The sequence below is a fragment of the Erpetoichthys calabaricus genome, chromosome 1 (genome assembly GCF_900747795.2).
Source record: "Erpetoichthys calabaricus chromosome 1, fErpCal1.3, whole genome shotgun sequence".
NCBI lineage: Eukaryota > Metazoa > Chordata > Cladistia > Polypteriformes > Polypteridae > Erpetoichthys > Erpetoichthys calabaricus.
Genome location: NC_041394.2, coordinates 26404961 through 26427048, shown reverse-complemented (window position 1 = coordinate 26427048; position 22088 = coordinate 26404961).

Sequence of the window (22088 nt, the reverse complement as noted above, 5' to 3'; positions counted from 1 at the left end):
ATGGACCTAACTGTAGTTTACGGAGTTAAGTGCCAAGAGGATTGCCATGAATTATACACTGGGGAAACCAAACAACTACCGGCGAAGCGGATGGCACAACACAGAAGAGCTACCTCATCAGGTCAGGACTTGGCAGTCTATGTACACCTACAGAACAGTGGTCACTCTTTCAGTGATGAAAATGTGCACATCCTGGGCAGGGAGGAACGATGGTTTAAGCAAGGAGTCAAGGAGGCCATTTACGTGAAAAAGGAACGACCATCTCTGAACCGATGAGGGGGCCTAAGGGTACATCTTTGACCATCTTACAATGCTGTGATTGCAGCCATTCCCCAACTCTCTGTGAATGGTACTCATGGTCATTGATCAATGGACAATTTGCATATCATTGATCGCACGGCCCATTGTTAGTCAATGGTGCTAGTTTCGGTCATTATGCAAAGGTACTGTTTATAAGGTTGGAGAAACCTGCAGTCAACTGAGACTGAGGAAGTCACTTGGATGAGTGATGTAATGTATCTCCCTGGAAAAGAAGTCCAGATGAACTGAAAGAACTTTCTAGAATTTCCTTAAATGGATTATTGAGCATGTATCGGGACAACCACTTTGTCATAGTCAAAGATACAGAAGACCAACTATGCCCGACAGACACTTATTACACCAAATTCTGTGCTTAATTATCTCTGTTTTTTCTGCATATCCTCATGAATAATGCTGAGGTGAAAAGAATAAGAGCTGGCATACAGACACAATGTACTGATAATGAGCTACTGTAGCAGTTCAGGGTTTTTAAAGTAAAACTGGGTGAAGGGGCAAAGTTAAAGTCAGAAAAGGGACAAAACTGGCTTATCTTCCACACTGTGTCAAGGCCAAAACAAGAAGAAAAAATAACAGGCAAGAGTCAAAGCCAAAAAAGAATCTTAGCAGAGAGCAAAAACTCAAGCGTCAGAAGGTTTTTTAAAATCCACTACTCGGGTAGAGAAATGAGAAATCCTGGGTGATGTTTTTTTTTTTTGTTTTTATTTTATTTTATTGATTTTATTAAAATCAAATAATATTCCATATAAATAACTCAAATTTTACAAAAAAAATGGTTCAATACAAATCAACCCCCACCCCTGAGAAAGAGAGCTAGGCCAGCAGTGTAAAACTTTATGCTAGTAAAAATAAGTAAATAGATAAATTAATAAATGAATAAAGATAAATGGTGTAAAAGAGGGGAGAGAATCTGCTTCCTCAATTTAAATGCTTATTCTAAAATATTATTAATTAGATCCTGCCAGGTTTTGAAAAAGGTCTGCACAGATCCTCTAAGTGCGAATTTGATTTTTTTCCCATTTCAAACAGTATAAAACATCAGTTACCCACTGACTTAAAAGAGAAGAGTTAGGATTCTTCCAGTTGAGCAAGAAAAGTCTATGTGATATTAGTGAAGTAAAGCCAATCACAGTTTGTTTGTCCTTCTCCACTTTAAGCCCCTCTGTGAGTCCACCACACACAGCTGTTAGTGGATTAGGAGGGATTGTGACACCAAGGCTGTCTGAAAAGCATTTAAAGATTTTCGTCCAGAATGATGTTAATTTGGTGCAGGCCCAAAACATGTGGCCCAGTGAGGCCAGAACTTGATTGCAGCGTCCGCAGGTTGGATCTCGCCCTGGAAAGATTTTGGACAATTTTAAGCGAGACAGATGTGCTCGATATATAATTTTGAGTTGAATAATTGTATGCTTTGCGCATATGGAGCACCAGTGAATTCTCTGCATTGCTACTTTCCACTCCTTTTCTGAGATGTTGAGTGAGAGATCCTTTTCCCGCTGTTCTCTTGGAACTTTGAAAGGGAGGGACTGTAAAATGGTTTAATATATTAGAGAAATGCTGTCTGAGTCCTCGAAACTGAGCAATATTTTTTTCTGGCATAAAGGTAGGTGGGATATGAGGAAAATTGGGCAGGTACTGTTTAACAAAGTTTCGATGTGAGACATTTTTAAACCCATCTTGTTGTTAACTTGGGTCACAATCTCTGAGGGCACACACCTAACAACAAAGGGGCTGCACTAACGATGGGAAGACAAAATAGTTGTGAGCATAAATAACCAAGATGGTGGCGTAAAGAGTACAAAATAACTTATATGAGCAAAAGTAAATCTTGCATCAAAAAACAAATGGAATGTTCAGAATCTAGGACTAAAGAAACGCCTCATCAATTAATGCCAAAAAATGCATCAAAAATTAATAATGAACTCATTCATAACACACAAAAGGTAACTTTATTGGAAAACACCTCCTTACTTAATTGTCCTACTGTGTTATGCCTTTGGAAGGTGCCTTAAGGAAGACAACAAAATCACACCCTGAACAGAATGTGGTCAAACCTGTGCTGCTCCTCAGACTCTTTCTATATTGCATGCTAATTCTCCTTCTGGTGCTCTATGAGCTACCATGCTGGCTCCATTCTGATGGTTTTATCCACAGAACTATCACAGAGATTCAGAGTGATGGAGCCAAATGTAATGGCATCATGTACAACTTGGTACCTGCCACTTGACCTGAAGTGCAAGTCTAGAAGTTGTGCATTGGAGATCTTAGATAAAACCCTCATGAACACAGAATGAGCAAGCAACATGCTACATCAACAAAGAATAGGCGAGAAGATCATCTCAAGTCTCTAACCATTGTGCCAGCGGTTTAGAGGTTTGTCATTTGTTAGACAAAAGCAACTCAGCTGAGAAAAGCGCTATATAAATGTAATGAATTATTATTATTATTATTATCTCTTACTAATAAGGGAATGGTTGTAAAATGAAAGTGTGAAAAATGTGCAAAACATATCAAAGCTATCTCCTGCAGTCTGCATCCCAATTCAATTCGGTCATCAGGGCTTTATTTGTAGAATTCACATGTTTCCCCTGGGTCTGTGTGAAATTTTTGTGTAGCTTGCCCCACAAAACTCAAAACCGGGCTTTAATTCAAAAGCCATCCCTCATGACAAAGCGAGCCTTACTCCAAACTTCAGAAGTAGGCATTTCAACCTTCAGAGTCCAAAACATGGTTCAAGGCTTCAAAACTCTAAAGGGATGAAAAAGTGGGAGAGGGAAAGCTTAAAACCCTGGCCCACAATAACAAAACAATATTACTTAATATTTAACCATTTTTTTTAACAAAAATTCAAAATTTAATTAATAGCAACTAATACTAACTCTTAAATTCAGTCATCTTAATCCATAAGCAAAGCCAAGTCCTTAAAGTACAGATCAGAAATTGGAGTGCACTCCCCTCGACTTTCTCATATACTGACATTGAGGAGAAGGTCATCAGAACCACATTCAGTTGCACAATATTTCTCAAATATCATATCCTTTTGTTTCTCATCATAACTAATTGATGATATCGATACACAATCATTTATCTCTATTTATAATCAAACTTTATTTTAAAATGATATTTTCGCACTTAGGGAGGTTGAAAACGGTTGTGGAATTTTTTCATGATTACATATGCATTACCTAGATTACGTGCAAAGTAAAAAGAGTTAAAGTCACCTAAAAACACAGAAAAAGTGTTAGCATTATATAATGTTTGTTGCTATAGTTAAAAATGCATTTAGGTACATTTAATTATGATAATGATGGTTGAAATAAAAAAAATATACAGTGGAACCTCAGTTTGCAAGCATAATTCGTTCCAGAAACGTACTCGCAGTCCAAAGCACTCGTATATCAAAGTGAATTTCCCCATAAGAAATAATGGACACTCAGATGATTCATTCCACAACCCAAAACTATTCATATAAAAATGATTAATACAAAATACAAAGTAAAAATACATAAAACAAGTTAACCTGCACTTTACCTTTGAAAAGAATCAAGGCTGGTGTGAGTGAGTTTCTAAACTCTTGTGGGATTGCACCCAACGGGACGACATGCGGAACAGCGTCCCAAAGTAATCACAGTCTCCCAGCGCTATAGCAGTTTGCCGTAAAAGCGAATCTGAAAAGATCGCGGACATGCTATAAGCGCCTGCTGTTGATGGGTGATACAAGGAACATTATAAATGCCCTACGCACTAACCTGGCCATGACCCTGCCTGACTGCTGCGTCTGTGTATAGGAGAGTGGCAGATCCCGCTACAATAAATAACCGCGCTGTTGCTGTTTCAAGCTGAATAAAGCTGGTGTTGCTAAAGTACTGAGACTGAGCTTCATGTTTTGGGGTGCAAGACAGGGACTTGCACATCACAGCACACACGCGCACATGCGTGCACACACACACACACACACACACGCAGTCACAATGCTGTAGTAAACAGTATACGCTCATTCGGATGTTGACTATATGAGTGAGGCACGCCGACTCAGACGGAGAATAGGAGACGATTACCTACAATCACGCAGCAAGAGAGAGTGAAAAGAACCATCAGCTCAGTTGTGATCACATGACGCTCAGCAGATAAAGTGTATACATACTACTTGTATTGCAAGACCTCGCTCGTTTATCAAGTCAAAATTTATTACAAACTTTAGCTTGTCTTGCAAAACTCTCGTAAACCAAGTTACTCGCAAACCAAGGTTCCACTGTATATCATACAATTACTGTAAATGTATTACCAGCAACACGACGGAAACGTAGCAGCTTATTGCTCCCATTACATCTTTATATTTAAATGGCATATTCAATGTTTACATGTTATTGTTAAACCGATGATGTATAAATTAAAATAGAATTAATAACAGTTATTGAAATATATAATATGCGTTATATTGAATACAGTTTTTAATATCGTGTACACATTTATATTTCAATGATACAAAAAATTTGGATGGTTGTTTAAATAACATACTACTTTCATTTGCTTTTATCATTACAAATATCTATACAAAATCTGTAATTATAATTATAGTTTACTTGAAAATTCACAAAAGAATTTGGTTAAAGTACCACTTCTGGTTGCCAAAAGTGGCCCAAAAGTTAATAGGATTCCTTATTTTTGGTATAAAGCAGGTGTACACAATCTCACTGACTGAGGTCAAAGCGTTTTCAAGTTATCGTGTTGACACACAGATAGACATAATTTTAAAAATTCATCAAAATCTCGAGGTCGAGTTTTTTCACAATTCCTATACTTTCTCTGTACTATGTATACGAGAAAGTAAAAAAGGAAAAGTGCAGTAATTACTGCAGCTTGTGTGTATATTTTTAGTTATTTTATATATTTTTTAATAGTCGAGGTTCTGTTTTGAAGTTTTTGCAAAAGTTTTATTTTCATTTTCTATTATTTGCTTATTCTTCATAATAGGTTTGTCATATGACATATAAAATATGTGACAAACTAAATATAATCAGTCACCAATCCAAAATTGGATTAGTCAGTCAGTCATTATCCAACTCACTATATCCTAACACAGGGTCACGGGGGTCTGCTGGAGCCAATCCCAGCCAACACACGGCGCAAGGCAGGAATCAAATCCCGGGCAGGGCGCCAGCCCAACGCAGGGCACACACACACACCCACACACCAAGCACAATTTAGGATCGCCAATGAACCTAACCTGCATGTCTTTGGACTGTGGGAGGAAACCGGAGAACCCGGAGGAGACCCACACAGACACAGGGAAAACATGCAAATTCCACGCAGGGAGGACCCGGGAAGCGAACCCTGGTCTCCTTACTGCAAGGCAGCAGCACTACCACTGCGCTGATAGTTACCTTTCAGACAAGCAGGCCCTAATGTTCTGTTTTCAGTTAATTGAGCTCCTTTCTGTCTCCGATTTTTGTTATTCCCTCAGGTTTTGTTTGTCTGATTGCTTTTCCTCTTTCATTACTGATTGTTTCCACTTTTAAGAAGTAGATAGATAGATAGATAGATAGATAGATAGATAGATAGATAGATAGATAGATAGATAGATAGATAGATAGATAGATAGATAGATAGATAGATAGATAGATAGATAGATAGATAGATAGATAGATAGATAGATAGATAGATAGATACTTTATTAATCCCAGGGGGAAATTCACATACTCCAGCAGCAAAAAATATTAAATTAAAGAGTAATAAAAAATGCAGGTAAAAAACAGACAATAACTTGAATAATGTTCAACGTTTACCCCCTCTGGTGGAATTGAAGAGTCGCATAGTTTGGGGGAGGAATGATCTTCTCAGTCTGTCAGTGGAGCAGGACAGTGACAGCAGTCTGTCGCTGAAACTGCTCCTCTGTCTGGAGATGACACTGTTTAATGGATGTAGTGGATTCTCCATAATTGATAGGAGCCTGCTGAGTGCCCGTTGCTCTGCTACGGATGTCAAACCGTCCACCTCTATGCCAACAATAGAGCCTGCCTTCCTCACCAGTTTGTCCAGGCGTGAGACATCCTTCTTCTTAATGCTGCCTCCCCAGCACACCACTGCGTAGAAGAGAGCACTCGCCACAACCATCTGATAGAACATCTGCAGCATCTTACTGCAGATGTTGAAGGATGCCAGTCTTCTAAGGAAGTACAGGCGGCTCTGTCCTTTCTTGCACAGAGAATCAGTATTGGCAGTCCAGTCTAATTTATCGTTCAGCTGCACTCCCAGGTATTTATAGGTCTGCACCATCTGCACACAGTCACCTCTGATGATCACGGGGTCCATGAGGGGCCTGGTCCTCCTAAAATCCACCACCAGTTCCTTGGTTTTGCTGGTGTTCAGGTGTAGGTGGTTTGAGTCGCACCATTTAACAAAGTCATTGATTAGGTTCCTATACTCCTCCTCCTGCCCACTCCTGATGCAGCCCACGATAGCAGTGTCGTCAGCAAACTTTTGCACGTGGCAGGACTCCGAGTTATATTGGAAGTCCGATGTATATAGGCTGAATAGGACCGGAGAAAGTACAGTCCCCTGCGGCGCTCCTGTGTTGCTGACCACAATGTCAGATCTGCAATTCCTGAGATGCACATACTGAGGTCTGTCTTTAAGATAGTCCACGATCCATGCCACCAGGTATGAATCTACTCCCATCTCTGTCAGCTTGTCCCTAAGGAGCAGAGGTTGGATGGTGTTGAAGGCGCTAGAGAAGTCTAGAAAGATAATTCTTACAGCGCCACTGCCTCTGTCCAAGTGGGAGAGGGATCGATGTAGCATATAGATGATGGCATCTTCCGCTCCCACCTTCTCCTGGTATGCGAACTGCAGAGGGTCGAGGGCGTGTTGAACCTGTGGCCTCAGGTGGTGAAGCAGCAGCTGCTCCATGGTCTTCATCACATGTGATGTTAGAGTGACAGGCCGGAAGTCATTCAGCTCACCAGGACGTGATACCTTTGGGACTGGGGTGATGCAAGATGTTTTCCAAAGCCTCGGGACTCTCCCCTGTTCCAGGCTCAGGTTGAAGATGCGCTGTAGAGGACCCCCCCAGCTCTGATGCACAGACCTTCAGCAGTCGTGGCGATACTCCATCTGGACCTGCTGCTTTGCTGGCACGAAGTTTCCTCAGCTCTCTGCTCACTTGCGCTGCTGTAATTGTGGGTGGGGATGTCTCTCCTATGTTGGTATCAGCAGAAGGATGTGTAGAGAGTGCAGTACTCCGAGGTGAGAGTGGGTTAGGGTGGTCAAATCTGTTAAAGAAGATGTTCATTTGGTTTGCTCTCTTCACGTCTCTCTCGATGGTGGTACCCCGCTTCGAGCTGCAGCCAGTGATGATCTTCATCCCATCCCACACTTCCTTCATGCTGTTGTTCTGCAACTTCTGCTCCAGCTTTCTCCTGTACTGCTCCTTCGCCGCCCTGAGCTGGACTCGGAGTTCCTTCTGCCCGCGCTTGAGCTCATGCTGATCACCGTCTTTAAAGGCCCTTTTCTTCTGGTTCAAAAGGCCCTTGATGTCACTTGTAATCCATGGCTTGTTGTTAGCATAGCAGTGTACAGTTCTTACTGGAACTACAGTGTCCATACAGAAGTTGATGTAGTCAGTAGTGCAGTCAACAGCCTCCTCAATGTTCTCACTATGAGATCCCTGCAGGATATCCCAGTCTGTAGTTCCAAATGTGTACCTTCTTCCAGTAACTGAGGTAATACCACCCTGAGCAGTAGGGAGACGCTGTGACTAACTCCATCTTTTTTTCTGTCTGTGGTTCAGCTACTTCTGCTGTGAACCCCTGTGCATTTAAAACCTGAAAGGCCTCCGGAAGTCATCTTTCAACATAGGAACTGACATGGAGGAGGACAGAGCGACTCACTCAAGCATCATTTTTCTTTTGACTCGGTTGATGAGCACATTTTATTTTTCACCTTTTGACCACCCGATATTAAACAGGGATTACCTACTGGTAGCCTAGACCTTCTACTGCCTAACAATTGTTTCTTCTTACACTAAACTAATGTAACTGTCTTCTGCTTATTTTCTCCTCTGACAAAAGTTCTCCAACATGGAAGCATTAACAACTGTGTAAATTTACATATCCATATACATATTTACAAGAAAAAAAAAAAGAAGATAAGTCAAACAAGAGAAGTTCACACTAACACTGCAGTCTTGGTTCTAAGGCTCTGTGACTTTATTAAACTTATCCAGCTCTGGGGTCGGTCCCACTGATGCAGCATTGTGAGGACCCCCCCCCCCAAGGCTCAATGCAGAAAATACAAGAAACAAAAGAAGGAAGAAATACACACTATGATTGGCAACATTTCGTTTTTACAGTACTACGGGGCTCTGCCCCCTGCTCACTTCTCTCGCAAACCCCCGGGCGGATGCTACAAGCTAGCCACTTCACGGATCTGCCGCTCGCGTATGGGGAAGTGGATGTACATTTAAACAGATTGTTATTTTCATGGGAATTGTTACATATGCATAATAGAACTAACTATTTTACATTACTGCGAGTAATTAACCCTAGTTAAAAATAGTAAAATGTAAAAATTTGAAAGAAAATGATGTTTCATATTGCGTTAGAGGTATTTGTTATGTTATATGTTTTCATTCTATTTGACTTTGAAATTAACACACAAATACTTTTAAAACTTACACTTTTACTGTAAAACTTCAGTAAAAACAATTTTTTTAATTAACTTTTTGTCAATATTGCATTGCATTTTGATTCCGTGTTTGGAATTACACCGTGAAAACGCAACATATATCTGCCCGTGAGTGAATATCGTTTTTCCCTCTAATAAATAAACCGACTTTTTTAATGTTTGTTCCCATGATTTGTTAATTGTCACAGCAAAAGCTATTCTAACGAGAAACTGTTAATGTTTTAATACGAATGGCATACCAAGATCTTCTTTGGTGTCTAACATTATCTGCGGAAGATATACTACATTACCTTTCTTGTCACCTGTTAAAATTTTACATGTCAAAATTGTTCAACCAATTTTGAATACAACTAATCTTGTCCTATTGCATAGCCCATTACTTGGAGATGAATTACGCAATAACATTACGATACATCCTTCTTTCAACAGTAATTCAGTGGGTGGAAGATCAGGCGGTGTTAACGGTTTTATATATTCTACGGGATATTGTAAGTTGTTGTTTTCATTTTCCACAACATCACCACCAACTGTTTCAGCAAGGCCTATTGATACGCATTTAACCAATTGGCCGTGTAACCAATCGACAATGTTCGCATTAATTTGTTTGACTTTATTGTCTCTCGATGCTAGGATTTCCCGTGTACTCATTTCTTCTGTTGATAACCCTTCGGGATGAAATTCTTTATTAAGATTTGGACATAATAAGTCTTCTTTTATTGGGAACTTAAAGTAAGGAAAACGTAAAAATATATAAGACCTCAGAGAGCATGAACTAAGTCTGTCAAAAGCATTCACACGAATGAGAGGTGAGAGGACCGTGGGCATTGTTGAAAATGGTTGAAAGGAGGGCAGGACTTGAAAAAATCTCTTGGCAACAGTCTTGTCTCAAGATTTTCTTTTATAGTAGAGAGATATTTTCATACCCTGGATGAAGCTTAATGTACTTTACAGTATGTCAAAGAAATAGTTACAAGAAAAGAAAAACAAATTAAAATTAGGTAAGAATAATAATGAACAAATGACATATAAAAAATAAATCAATATGTGCTTAGATATATAATTAGTAGAAATGAAGAGTCCTTATTTATTGTATAGTGTTTTCAAGTCTCTGAAGATGAGTCCGATCAAAAGGTCAGAAGGCTATTGCTGTAGGGTACAAAATCTGTACATTTTGGTTTATATTTCCATTATATTTTGTTCAAGACAAGACAACAGATGAACAAAATTCAGGACAAATCAAAGCATGTCTTCTTCCCAGTTATATCTCACTTTTTTTTAAAACAGCTGTTCCAACAAAGAAAGGAAGACATGCAGGTGGCTCAATTACTTTATAACCTGAGAAAGGATGGACATCTAATTATTTTATAGCCTTGAAAAGGAAGACCTGCCGATACCTCAGAGAACATAAAAAGGTTTTATTGCTTTTATTAATGAACAGCGAATTCATTAATCATATTGACAGCCAGCCAATCAGAATATATAACAATCACATCTTGCAAACCCCCGGTAGAATTTTAGAATAAATATGCCTTGTCTAAGGAGCAATATAGTAAGGAAGTAAGGAAGGAGGGAGGAAGAAGAAGAGACGAAGACGTCAGAGGAGAACAGAGCGACATCAGCGTGTGGCCGTTTCCATCTTATCATCAGAAAAGCATCATGAAGAACAAGTTACCTGAGACATTCATCCTTGTCATCTCTACTTTTTCGTAAGCATTTTCTAAAGAATATATATCTAGACTTTTATATCAGTCCTATTTCCTATTATTCTTTGTTCCAGTGGTATTATTATTTTTCCTGTAATAAATACCATGCTGCTTTAAGCTTTCTATGCTTTGTCTTACTGTCTAGAGTGATTGAAGTAATAAGGTAGATTTCTTTGAGCACCTGGTGCAGCCAGAGGTTTGCCATTACCACTGTGCTGCCAGGTTTTTTAAGGGCTGAGGGTGAGAGCTCCACCCAAAAGTAGGGAACAGTACATATAGTAAGGCATTCCTGGCTGATAAATAGCCTGTAGTTAAGGATGCTAAGCCTTTGTACGTTTAAATGTATTCTTGTAGACCAAAAGTAATATTTAGGTCTGAGATATCATTAAAACATCATATGTTGTTCGTGCCGATAATAAGTAAGTCTCTTGAAGTGCTGAGAGAGTGACAGGTTGTGTTATTCCTAAGGCACTTCTGTGGTTTAAATTGCTAGAGATTAACCAGCTGTGTGTATGTGTCATTCATGGGGTGCTGTTGAGCTTCTGTGTGTATATGTATATCTGTGTGCGTGTGTGTTAATCTTAAAGTGCAACATTAGACCAACCTAGTAACGAACTTGACGAGTACACTTACCCTTGAAGAAAACAGGTAAAGGGTAAGTAGAGGGAAATACTACAATAATACAGCTAGAGAGGACAAAAAAAAATTCTTGGTAGTCGGAGAAAAACAAATTCTTCATTCGAGCATCACAGGTGCCCCGATCAGGTGGTGGTGGTGGTGCAAATGCCACCGCAGAAAAAAACAGATAGCAAATTAGAGAACAGTAGCATGTGACAATGATTACAAATCAATGACAAATATGCTCTTTCGGTGCATGTGTAGTCCATTAGTAGAGTAGAACTAAAGTGTAGCTACAAAAAAATTTTTTTAAAATAAAAACTGGATTTTTTGGAGTTTTTTTTTTTTAATTATCCATAGTGTTAGCCTGGCATATCTCTGTTGATAGTGTATTCCAATTTTTTGGTGCATAAGAGTAAACGGCTTGCTCACCACTTCTTTTATGCTAAGTTCTTGAAGTAATAGGTAGACCGCAATTAGAACATCTAAGGTTATGACAGATATTCTGAAATATACAAAGAATCCAGATATTTTTAAGCTTTATATTCCATCAGTAGTTTTTTAAGGTCATTTCTAAAGGAAGCAGGTAACCAGTGCAAGGATGCTTAGACTGGTGTGATGTGTGCAGATTTTCTTTTTCTGGTTAGGTTCTTGCTGCTGCACACTAAACTCACTGCATCTGATTGATGTTTTTCTTAGTTAGTCCTGTAAGGAGTGCATTACAGTAATTTAGTCAACGAAAGCACAAAAGTGTGAATTAACTACTTTGCATCTTGCATTGTTATATGAGGACAGACTTTTGCAATATTCCTTGGATAGAAAAATGTAGCCCTAGTAATCTGGCTAATGTGTGTTTTAGAGTTTAGGTCAGAGATCATGATTACACCTACCTGTACATTTTTTACTATTGGTTCATTGGATATTCAGACTTGTGTGTTTTTTTTTTGTCTGGTGCCCCTTCTAGGGTTCATTCCTGCCTTCCACTTGCTGCTGCCAGAACAGACTCTTCCACAATCCCACACTGCCTGCAAATTGGGTTGCTCTGGTTTGGGAGTGCTAACTTGTGCTTGTAAAGAAAGCCAGTGACAATGAGGAAAAGCAGCATTTTTGCTTATTTGATGCTAACAAATTAACACCCATGCCTCCCCAGGCAAGGCTCCTCAACTCACTAGTTTCGTCCATTGTTCATCTTCTTCATTAATTCACTGATTGATGGTTGGTTATCTGTTTGTATGTGGCAGATGTCCAGTCCCTCATTTAAGGATTGAGGTCATCGACCCAGGCAGTAAGCTCTTTGACACTCAGCTCTGGACACTCTGGGGACCCGGCCTGCACTCCTCCGCTATTACCAGAGTGTAACCCCACCCAGCCCCCACACATGTGGTCTACTCACTTAATTAAGGCAAATAAACCTCACATTAAGCGTGCCATCGACATTCAAAGCCTGCTGATCTAGGAGTGCCCATGGTACTATTGAAGAAATCAGAACGCTATACATTATTACCTTTCGTTATGTGATGGTCTGCATCATGAATTTAGTTTTGGGAATAGTAATAAATATTTATTGGCTTTCTTTTTTTGCAATGTATAAATAGTTAAAGGTGCTTACCTCTTGCAGATGAGGTAGTGCGAGGCTCTGATGAGAGACAACAGTGCTGGTACATGGCATCACACTTTGGGTATGGAAGAATGCAAGGTATGTGTGAATGCTGGGAGGCTTACAACATAGCACAAACCTTGGAGCACGCCGCCATCTCAGCATGTGCCTGAAGCTACGAAGAGGAAGACGCGATCTGAAAGAGAAAGAAGACCCCATGAGATACTTCACGGAGAGACAGAGAAACCAGAGAAATGTGGCATAAGTAGCATCGCATTGTGCTTCCTGATTTGGGGATCAGCACAAGCAAGATTATAAAAAGGCAAGATGCATATGTGGCCACTAGAGAGTGCACCAGCATTCCAAGCCCCAGACATAACTACCACAGACATGGTGCCTGCTTCAAACCCAGTTCTTTAATTTATCAGCCAAAGCATACCTTGTGCAGGTTTCTTGCCCACACTGCTGTAAAGGGTTCCAGCACCTGACAATACAGCACAACATGTTCAGTGATTGATCAGTTCAGGTCAGTGTTGTCCATCTCCTCTCCCGACTCCCTGGGTCAAGTGGAAGCCTTTCTTTTAACTCTTGACCCAGGAGTACTGCTGGAGCTCAATCTGTTCCCTTCTGGAAGCAATTCTGGGTCAGGTGGGACCACAACGGTCAGGGTGGAGTTCAACTCCCACTGGTGGCCCCAACAGAACCCAGCAGGGCAGCCCTATGGGACCACAACTCTCATGTTTCCCTTCAGGTATCCATGTTGGGACTCAACAGACAGGATGCTGTCTTCTAGTATATAGGGGGGCACGCAGCCCATGGCAGGCAGTCATCCAATATCCTGTCCTTCCAGCCCCCAAGCCCAACCACTCGAATTCCTCTGTGGCTGCTGTGACTACATAAACATCCTTTTACATGACCTGGTGGAATTTCACAGGTTCCTCGCTGACCATCCACTAGGATGGCCTTCTGTCCAGGCAAGGGAGCAGAGTCCATCCTGGCTGGGATGCTGAGACGCCTCTCACACATATTATGGGTTGTCCAGCTGAAAGAGAAAGCCTCTGGAGCAGAGAAAGGAGTAAAGGGAGCTGTGTAGAAAAGCCAAAGCCCAGAACCAGTAGGGTGGGCTTGCTGAGCTGCTTGCTTGTCTTGTTTTGTTTAGTAAGCAGTTTGTTTAAAAGATCCTTTCATTGATTTTTCTTGATTTTTTGTTGGTAAGGAAGAATATTTTTATAAATATCTGTGCCTTTTTGATATTTAATTCAACATATCATCAGGACTGTGGGTAACAATTTTTGAAGATGACACAACACTGATTTGTGATAACATAAAGAGTTGCTGATTTTTCACTTTTTATCCTGGTCTGTATCCTATTCCTCTTCATAACTGGTCTAGGTCATAAACTACAAGATGCCCAGGGTGTACCCATGCTGGGGTTAGGCGACATGTGGCATCACATCTGATCACACCTTCTGTAAGATTTTTCTTTTCTTGTCTCAGTGCCATTTAAATAAACGGATGGCTGAATCTCTTCTAGAAGATACCACGTCTATCTAAAGGAACGGTGCTCCCTTTAGTCCTCTTCCTAGTTGAAGGTTCTGACAGCTTTGCCTGATCAGTGGCTCACTAACATGAAACTATCAGCAGACCATAGGTGAGGACATGCCAGAGAGGGCAGTCGGGTATGTGGATTGCTTTCATCATCTTATACCACAAATGATCACAAAACCTGTCATCTGACCTGACATGCAGATCTGAGTCCACATGCAGGGCTGTGCAGGACGTCTGGCCACACTAGCAGTTACTGTACCAACTTGTCATTTGGATCGTCATACTGCCACCATCTCCCGGTGTCCTGGCTACAACCTTTTACTTGGTGGATGTGCTTTCTGATTCGGGTGAGTTGAGAAAGGAGTGAAATTAAAGGAGTCGAGGGTGCAAATATCTATCTGCTCCACTAGGCTTATTCTGAGCTGGACAAAGCTGGCAGTACTGTGAGGATTGTGCACTTTGATTTCTTAAGCACCTTTAATATCATTCAGCCATCCCTGTTAAGGGTTAAACTCAGAGATATGCAGGTGGATGAGCCTACGGTGTCCTGGATAATGGACTATCAGGTAGACTGCAATCTGTGAGACTCAAGGACTGAGTGGGCATCACTGGAGTACCACAAGGAACAGTCCTGTCTCCTGCTCTCTTCACTCTGTACACCTCCAACTATAAATATAACAACAGGTCAGGTCACGTGCAGAAATTCTCAGATTGTTCTACACTTATGGGATGTACTGATGAGGGGGATGAGACTGAGGAAAGGAGTCAGGGGGAGAGGTTTGTTTCTTGGTGCAAAGAGAATTGTCTGCAACTTTACATCAGCAAATCCAAAAAAATGGTGATTGACTTTCACCACACCGAAGAGCCTCTGTGTCCGGTCACTATTCAGGGAGAGGATGTAGTGGTGGTCCACTCTTCCAAGTACTTGGGGTCTACATCAGTGACAGATTGGACTGGTCTTGGAACACAAAAGAAGTACAGAAGAAAAGACAGAACAGACTCTACTTGTATTTGGAGACTACAACCCTTTAATGTGAGAAATGACATCCTTCACATCTTCTACAACTCTTTAATGGCCAGCGTGATTTTCTGTGCTATGGTTTGCTGGGCCGGTAAATCACTCTAAGAGATGTCCACCGAATCAACACTCTGTTGGATCAGATTAATGAGAGTATCTTTGACTTGCTTTGTTTAAATTTCCACCCCTAATTTGAGCACCACTTTCATGAGGCTGTGCGTTGGTTTAGAAATGTGACACTCAGTGAGGCGTCTAATTGTCCCCTCCTACTATTAAGCACAATTCACTCATGGTTGTCTTCTTTCAACTGATTGTAAGCAATCAATATTAAAATTAATTGTGGCTTTGTGCAGTTTATAAACTATAGTCCTTTTTTGTCAGGGAGTGGGGAAGGGAAGTTTTATTACTTGTTAATTGAAAACTGTTCTTTTAAAGGACTGAAATCTAAGAGGGCTAGTGCCCCCGATGGATACAGACAGACAGACAGACAGACAGACAGACAGACAGACAGATAGATAGATAGATAGATAGATAGATAGATAGATAGATAGATAGATAGATAGATAGATAGATGGGGAGGAAAGGCACTATATATAATATTGATATGTAGATACAAATGTAGGGCAGGAAAAGATAGATAGATAGATAGATAGATAGATAGATAGATAGATAGATAGATAGATAGATAGATAGATAGATAGATAGATAGATAGATATGAAAGGAACATTATAAGCGATAGATAGATAGATAGATAGATAGATAGATAGATAGATAGATAGATAGATAGATAGATAGATAGATAGATATGAAAGGAACGTTATAAGCGATAGATAGATAGATAGATAGATAGATAGATAGATAGATAGATAGATAGATAGATAGATATGAAAGGAACGTTATAAGCGATAGATAGATAGATAGATAGATAGATAGATAGATAGATAGATAGATAGATAGATAGATAGATAGATAGATAGATAGATAGATAGATAGATAGATAGATAGATAGATAGATATGAAAGGAACGTTATAAGCGATAGATAGATAGATAGATAGATAGATAGATAGATAGATAGATAGATAGATAGATAGATAGATAGATAGATAGATAGATAGATAGATAGATAGATAGATAGATAGATAGATAGATAGATAGGGAGGAAAGGCACTATATATAATATTAATATGTAAATACAAATGTAAGGCAGGAAAAGATAGATAGATAGATAGATAGATAGATAGATAGATAGATAGATAGATAGATAGATAGATAGATAGATAGATAGATAGATAGATAGATAGATAATTTCATGAGGGATTGATAATATTTGTATTTTAATCCCACTTCTAATGTCCATGAGACCGTGAGTGTGATAAAGGCAGTATTTTATGCTGTGAGATGCCAGTGTACTAAGTGTCACTTTTTTAATGTATGGGGTCATCATTGGGCAGCATGGTTCTGCATTTACACAGTTGTCGACAGCGCCTAATTATTCAATATATCAGCTTTCACTAAGGTGCCAATTAAAATCGTGCAATATTTGATTATACAAAGAGATAATGAATGATAGACACATACACATTGGGCACAGCTTAAAAGCAGGACGGCAACGCAGAGCTGAATGTGCAAGCAGCACAGTGGGTAGTGTTATCAGTATGCTGGGCACAGCCCCTCTAAATGCCAAGGAGAAAAGGTGAGTTTGCAGGCACGACCGAATCGGATGAAGCTCCCACGACACCCCTATGGTGATGCACGTAGTAGGAGCTACATATCAACGCCCCCTAACCAAAACACTGCCTGATCACTGACGTCTCAGCAAGGGCTACGCGCCCCCGAGTGTCTGTCTGCATCCGAGCACTTTATGGATCAATTGAAGGAATTTCTTGTATTGATGCTTAGGGCGAATGACCCCCGAGCGATAACTTTCACCGCCTACAGATGGTTAATTGTAGCTGCTGAGCTGTGACACAAAATCCGTTATGTATACAAAATGCTACCACTTGAAGTTAGAGGCTAATGGAACTTCATACCATCAAGTGCACTCTGGTCCTTAAAAACGACGTTAGGCCCCCAGTTAATAGATAATATATTGTCCGGCACCCATTACACACACCCCCCACCCCCACCACCACCACTACCACTCCGTCACGCAGATGACATTCGCTTTCGTCTGGTTGTCCGACAGTTCAGGGAGAGGCAGCAGCTTCAGTCTGTTGCTGTGACGATGGGTGGCTGCGATGCTGTCGCGTTGTCCCTTGAGCCGTCGCTTTCGCTATGATTTATTAGCTTGGGTTACGAATGAGGATGCGAGCTGCCGAAAGCGGCAGGTCTTCTAGGAGTTTCCAGAGAAAGACGATTAGAGGAGTCAGAACGAGATGAGGAATGCGCTGCTGAGTGGTGGGCTACCCCGCACCGGCATGTAGAAATAGAACTGTGCTGAAAAGACAGCAGGAATTGGTACGTGGAACACAAAAATTATAAAAAGCCCACCTTCACGGACACGACTGGAAATCGCAAGATCCTTCTTCATGATTCTGTTTGTCTGTTCTACCTTCCTGTCTGCACGGCATCACAAAGAGTGAACACGGGGTTTCTCCACCAAGGACTGTGCCCACCTTAGACCGAAGAGGTTTCCCTGGGGGTCGAAGCTGACTGAACCGAAGGCATCGCGTAGTGACAGGAGTGGGAAGCTCTTCTTTACTACTCGTTATATCCCAAAGTAACCCACGGATTCGAGAAGAATGGGGAGCGGAGTCCGTCTTGGACCCGTGGGATTGCTGCGCTGAAACGCCACGGACTGCTAGGTGCCGCTCGGTTTGTACGGCTGAGTGTTTGAGAAAAATCATCGGCAACAGAAATGACACGCAAATTTAAGTACTGAAAAGAAACGCTAATTGGAGATCTGTAATAAACGGAGTGAACAGAATACGTTAGGCACTCGAAAACCTGGATATACAAACCGAACGCACGAGATAAGGACTATGTCGGCAACGAGAACCTACAAGAACTGATTTTATACACAGCAGAAAGACAGAATGCACTCCTCCAAAGGGCATCTGCTTCTCTCGTGGAAGTAAATGCGTTATTGGTAAAGAACGTTTGCATCATCAGGCTGCTCTTTTATATATATATTTTTAATTATTTTGATTAGCGCCCCCCCCCCCCCCCCCCCCCAACACACACACACACACACACCCACCGATCCCCCTCAACCAGTCTGCATGTCCTTGCCACCCTGGAAAAGTCACCGGGCCAGTTTAATTGGCCGTCCAGTTTCTCGGAAGTTTTTTTCCTAAATCTGTCCAATCCAAATAGGACTTTTTGTCTTTTTTGGGGGGTGGGGGGGGCTGGGGGGAGGGGGGTAGGAAATCGAGGGATGGGGATTATAAGTGATGTAGCTAAATTTGTTATCGTGGTCCAAAAGGAAAAAAAAAGTCGACAGTCCCACCTGCGTTAAGTGAAACAGAAGTAAACGGAGACAGAGCGACATAACGGAACAAGAAAGAAGCCTGAAACGGATAAACTGGGGGGCAGCTCCATGGAATTGGCGAACGGGTCCTGATGCAGTGCCTGGTAAGTGCATGATGGTTTCATGATGATGTTTAAGCACGCTTTGGATTTCAGGGGTCTTTCCAGTTTGGCGCTGCGCACCTTTGATGGGAACCCGAGTTAACAAATGTGTGTAATAGATTACCCCCCCCCCAATCATATCCCACCTCCTTTGTATCCTCCTTGAAACTATAAATCCTCATTTGTAAAGTGCACCTGCCTGTAAAACTCAATGGCCACCCCTGGGGCCTTAACCAATCTCTGCTGTTAGAAGCCAGGGGGGTTTAGTTTGCCTAGATACTCATTCAGAGAATACAGATGTGCCAGCTACTGGCAGTGTGGCAGGAGAAGGAGACCACCAAACATTGCAACCCCCTAACTCGACTTCTTCATGGGCTTCACTTTAATGTGGCCTTTCTTATTGGGTCATGATCTCTCTTGATCTCTTGAAGGTGTCGGCTATCCTTTATGATAAACTGCTTGGACAACTGTTCAAGGGTTGGGGTAACTTCAGGTTAACCCTGTTTAATTCTGCAACTGAACAAAATCAAAGCAAATAAATAAAACAAATGGCCATCTTCTGTAGCTACACCTAAAGTAAGGTCAGTTGTCATCTGGACTTTACCCCTCAAAGCTAGAGGCAGTTAGTGGCAGCTCCCTCTCTTGTCCCGGGGTGACGCATGAGTGACACCTTCTGTTAAAGACCTTCACACACTCTTAGATATTTCCTTTCTTCTGTATTCTCATCTTCCTCCTCCACTTCGAAGGGCTTCAGAATGGCTTTTGCCCTCAGATCCCACAGATATGTATGTGAGCTTAATAGGACATTCAGAGTAGGCCCAGCATCAGTGAGTTTCGGTGTGGGTGTAAGTAAGACTTATAATGGATGGGTGTCCAGTTCGGGGTCCAGGTCTCTTTATTAGTACATTCTTCATTTATAGGAGTACTGTTTTATTTTTAATTACATGTTTTAATTTCATTTTTAATGAGTAAGGCACAGTGGCACAGTGGTAGACCTGGTAAGGATACCTGTGTTTGCTTCCCGGGTTCTCCCTGCGTGGAGTTTGCATGTTCTCCCCGTGTCTGCGTGGGTTTCCTCCCACAGTCCAAAGACATGCAGGTTAGGTGCTTTGGCGATCCTAAATTGTCCCTGATGTGTGTGTGTGTGTGCCCTGTCGTGGGCTGGCGCCCTGCCCAGGGTTTGTTTCCTGCTTTGCACCCTGTGTTGGCTGGGATTGGCTCCAACAGACCCCCGTAACACTGTAATTAGGATATAGTGGGTTGGATAATGGATGGATGAGTAAGTTAGTACATCTACCCACTATGAACAGAAAGGGATGCTTTTTAGCAGTTGACTAAAGCCGATATTACATTGTATGACTTCTAGTCGTGGGGTATGTCAGACTTACTAACTGTGATTGCTAATCTCATTGCCAGACCCCGTCAATTCACTCGACTGACAATCGCTGGGCATGCCACATTTGTCAACTACTTGGCGACTCTGCAGCACAGTCGCGCTCAGTCACTTTTTCTAATAGAGTCCAGCTGCAGTCAGGACAGTTTTAGGCCTCGGACCGATTCAGCGACCTGAGACATTCTGAGGCCCGTAAGACGACGCCCCTGTCAGCTGCGTCTCTTTTGACTCCACCCACTTTCCACACCCCCACCCCGTGTTTGCGGTACACTTTTGTGCTAAATGTACTATTATAGTAATGGTGGCGAACTGAACGTGTGTGCAAAAAAACGTTTATTATAAATTAAAAAGCTTCGCCAGGATAAACTGTCGTGCTAATGTAATAAATGTCTCTTTGGACTTGCTGCGAGGTTGCGAGCCATCATCCCCTGCTCGGCTAACAGAGACAGTCTTAACTGGGCGACTCCAACGACTACTTTATACCTCTTCATGCTTCTGAGGGCGAGTGCGTCATTCCTCTGGAGCATAAACTCCGCCACAATTAATGCATCATCAATATAAATATTAAAATTTTGTACACCAGCAATAGCACAGAACTAATGATATGACACAGAGAGGACCACAAAGACAGCACTCTAAAGAGCTCCTAAACGTCCAGCGCGTACTATTGCCTATTTTGACTGTTTACAGAAATTATATAATTTATTCGATTCAGAGTCTATAAGAAAATGTGGTGTTAATCGTAGTGGAGTGCAGCATGTATCATTTATTCTTCTTCATCTTCTTCCTTAGCATTTCCCATTTTTATATGGGGTCAGCCTTCTGATTTGCAGTGTAGATCCTTAGCCACAGAGCCACTACTCCATTGAGTGCAGCATACGTATTAAAAAGTGCAGTCTCATGATTGAGATGTGGCAAACGCAGATATAAAATGTATACTATAAAATACAAAATGTTAAGATTTTTTTGTTCAATTTGTTTCTAATATATGACACCAAAACAACTGCTTTGGATGCAGAACTGAGAGACCTTGACAGTTTAGAAGTTTAATAAATGGTGAATACACATTTGAGTGCAGGAACTAAAGGGAATTGAAATCGTCATGAGGCGAGCGAAACAGGGGAGGGGGGTGTCAATTTATGGACCTCATAGTGTCTGAAGTGCTCGCATCTGTCTGAGGCCTAAAACTGTCCTGACTGCAGCTGGGCACTTCTCCCCTTTTGGTGTGATGCCTGATGGAGCCGGCGCTGTACGAGGTGTTAGCAGATACAGTGAGGTCAGCCGCCATCTCATCCTTATTTCCTATTTTCATTCTGTTGAGGTCTGCGGTGGATTGGCGCCCTACCCGGGATTTGGTTCGTGCCTTGCGCCCTGTGTTAGCTGGGATTGGCTCCAGCAGACCCCCGTGACCCTGTGTTTAGGATTCAGCGGGTTGGAAAATGGATGGATGGATTCTGTTGAGGTACATGAAACACAGGACATCAGAGAGAGGAGCTCCTCTTCATTTTCTGAGGTCCCAAACACCTGCATTTCTTATTTCTCATCGTTGCATTAGACACACTGTACGTCTAGATGAGAATTACACAACTTCTATTAATGGGGTATGTCAGACTTGCTGACTGCTTTTGCTGATCTC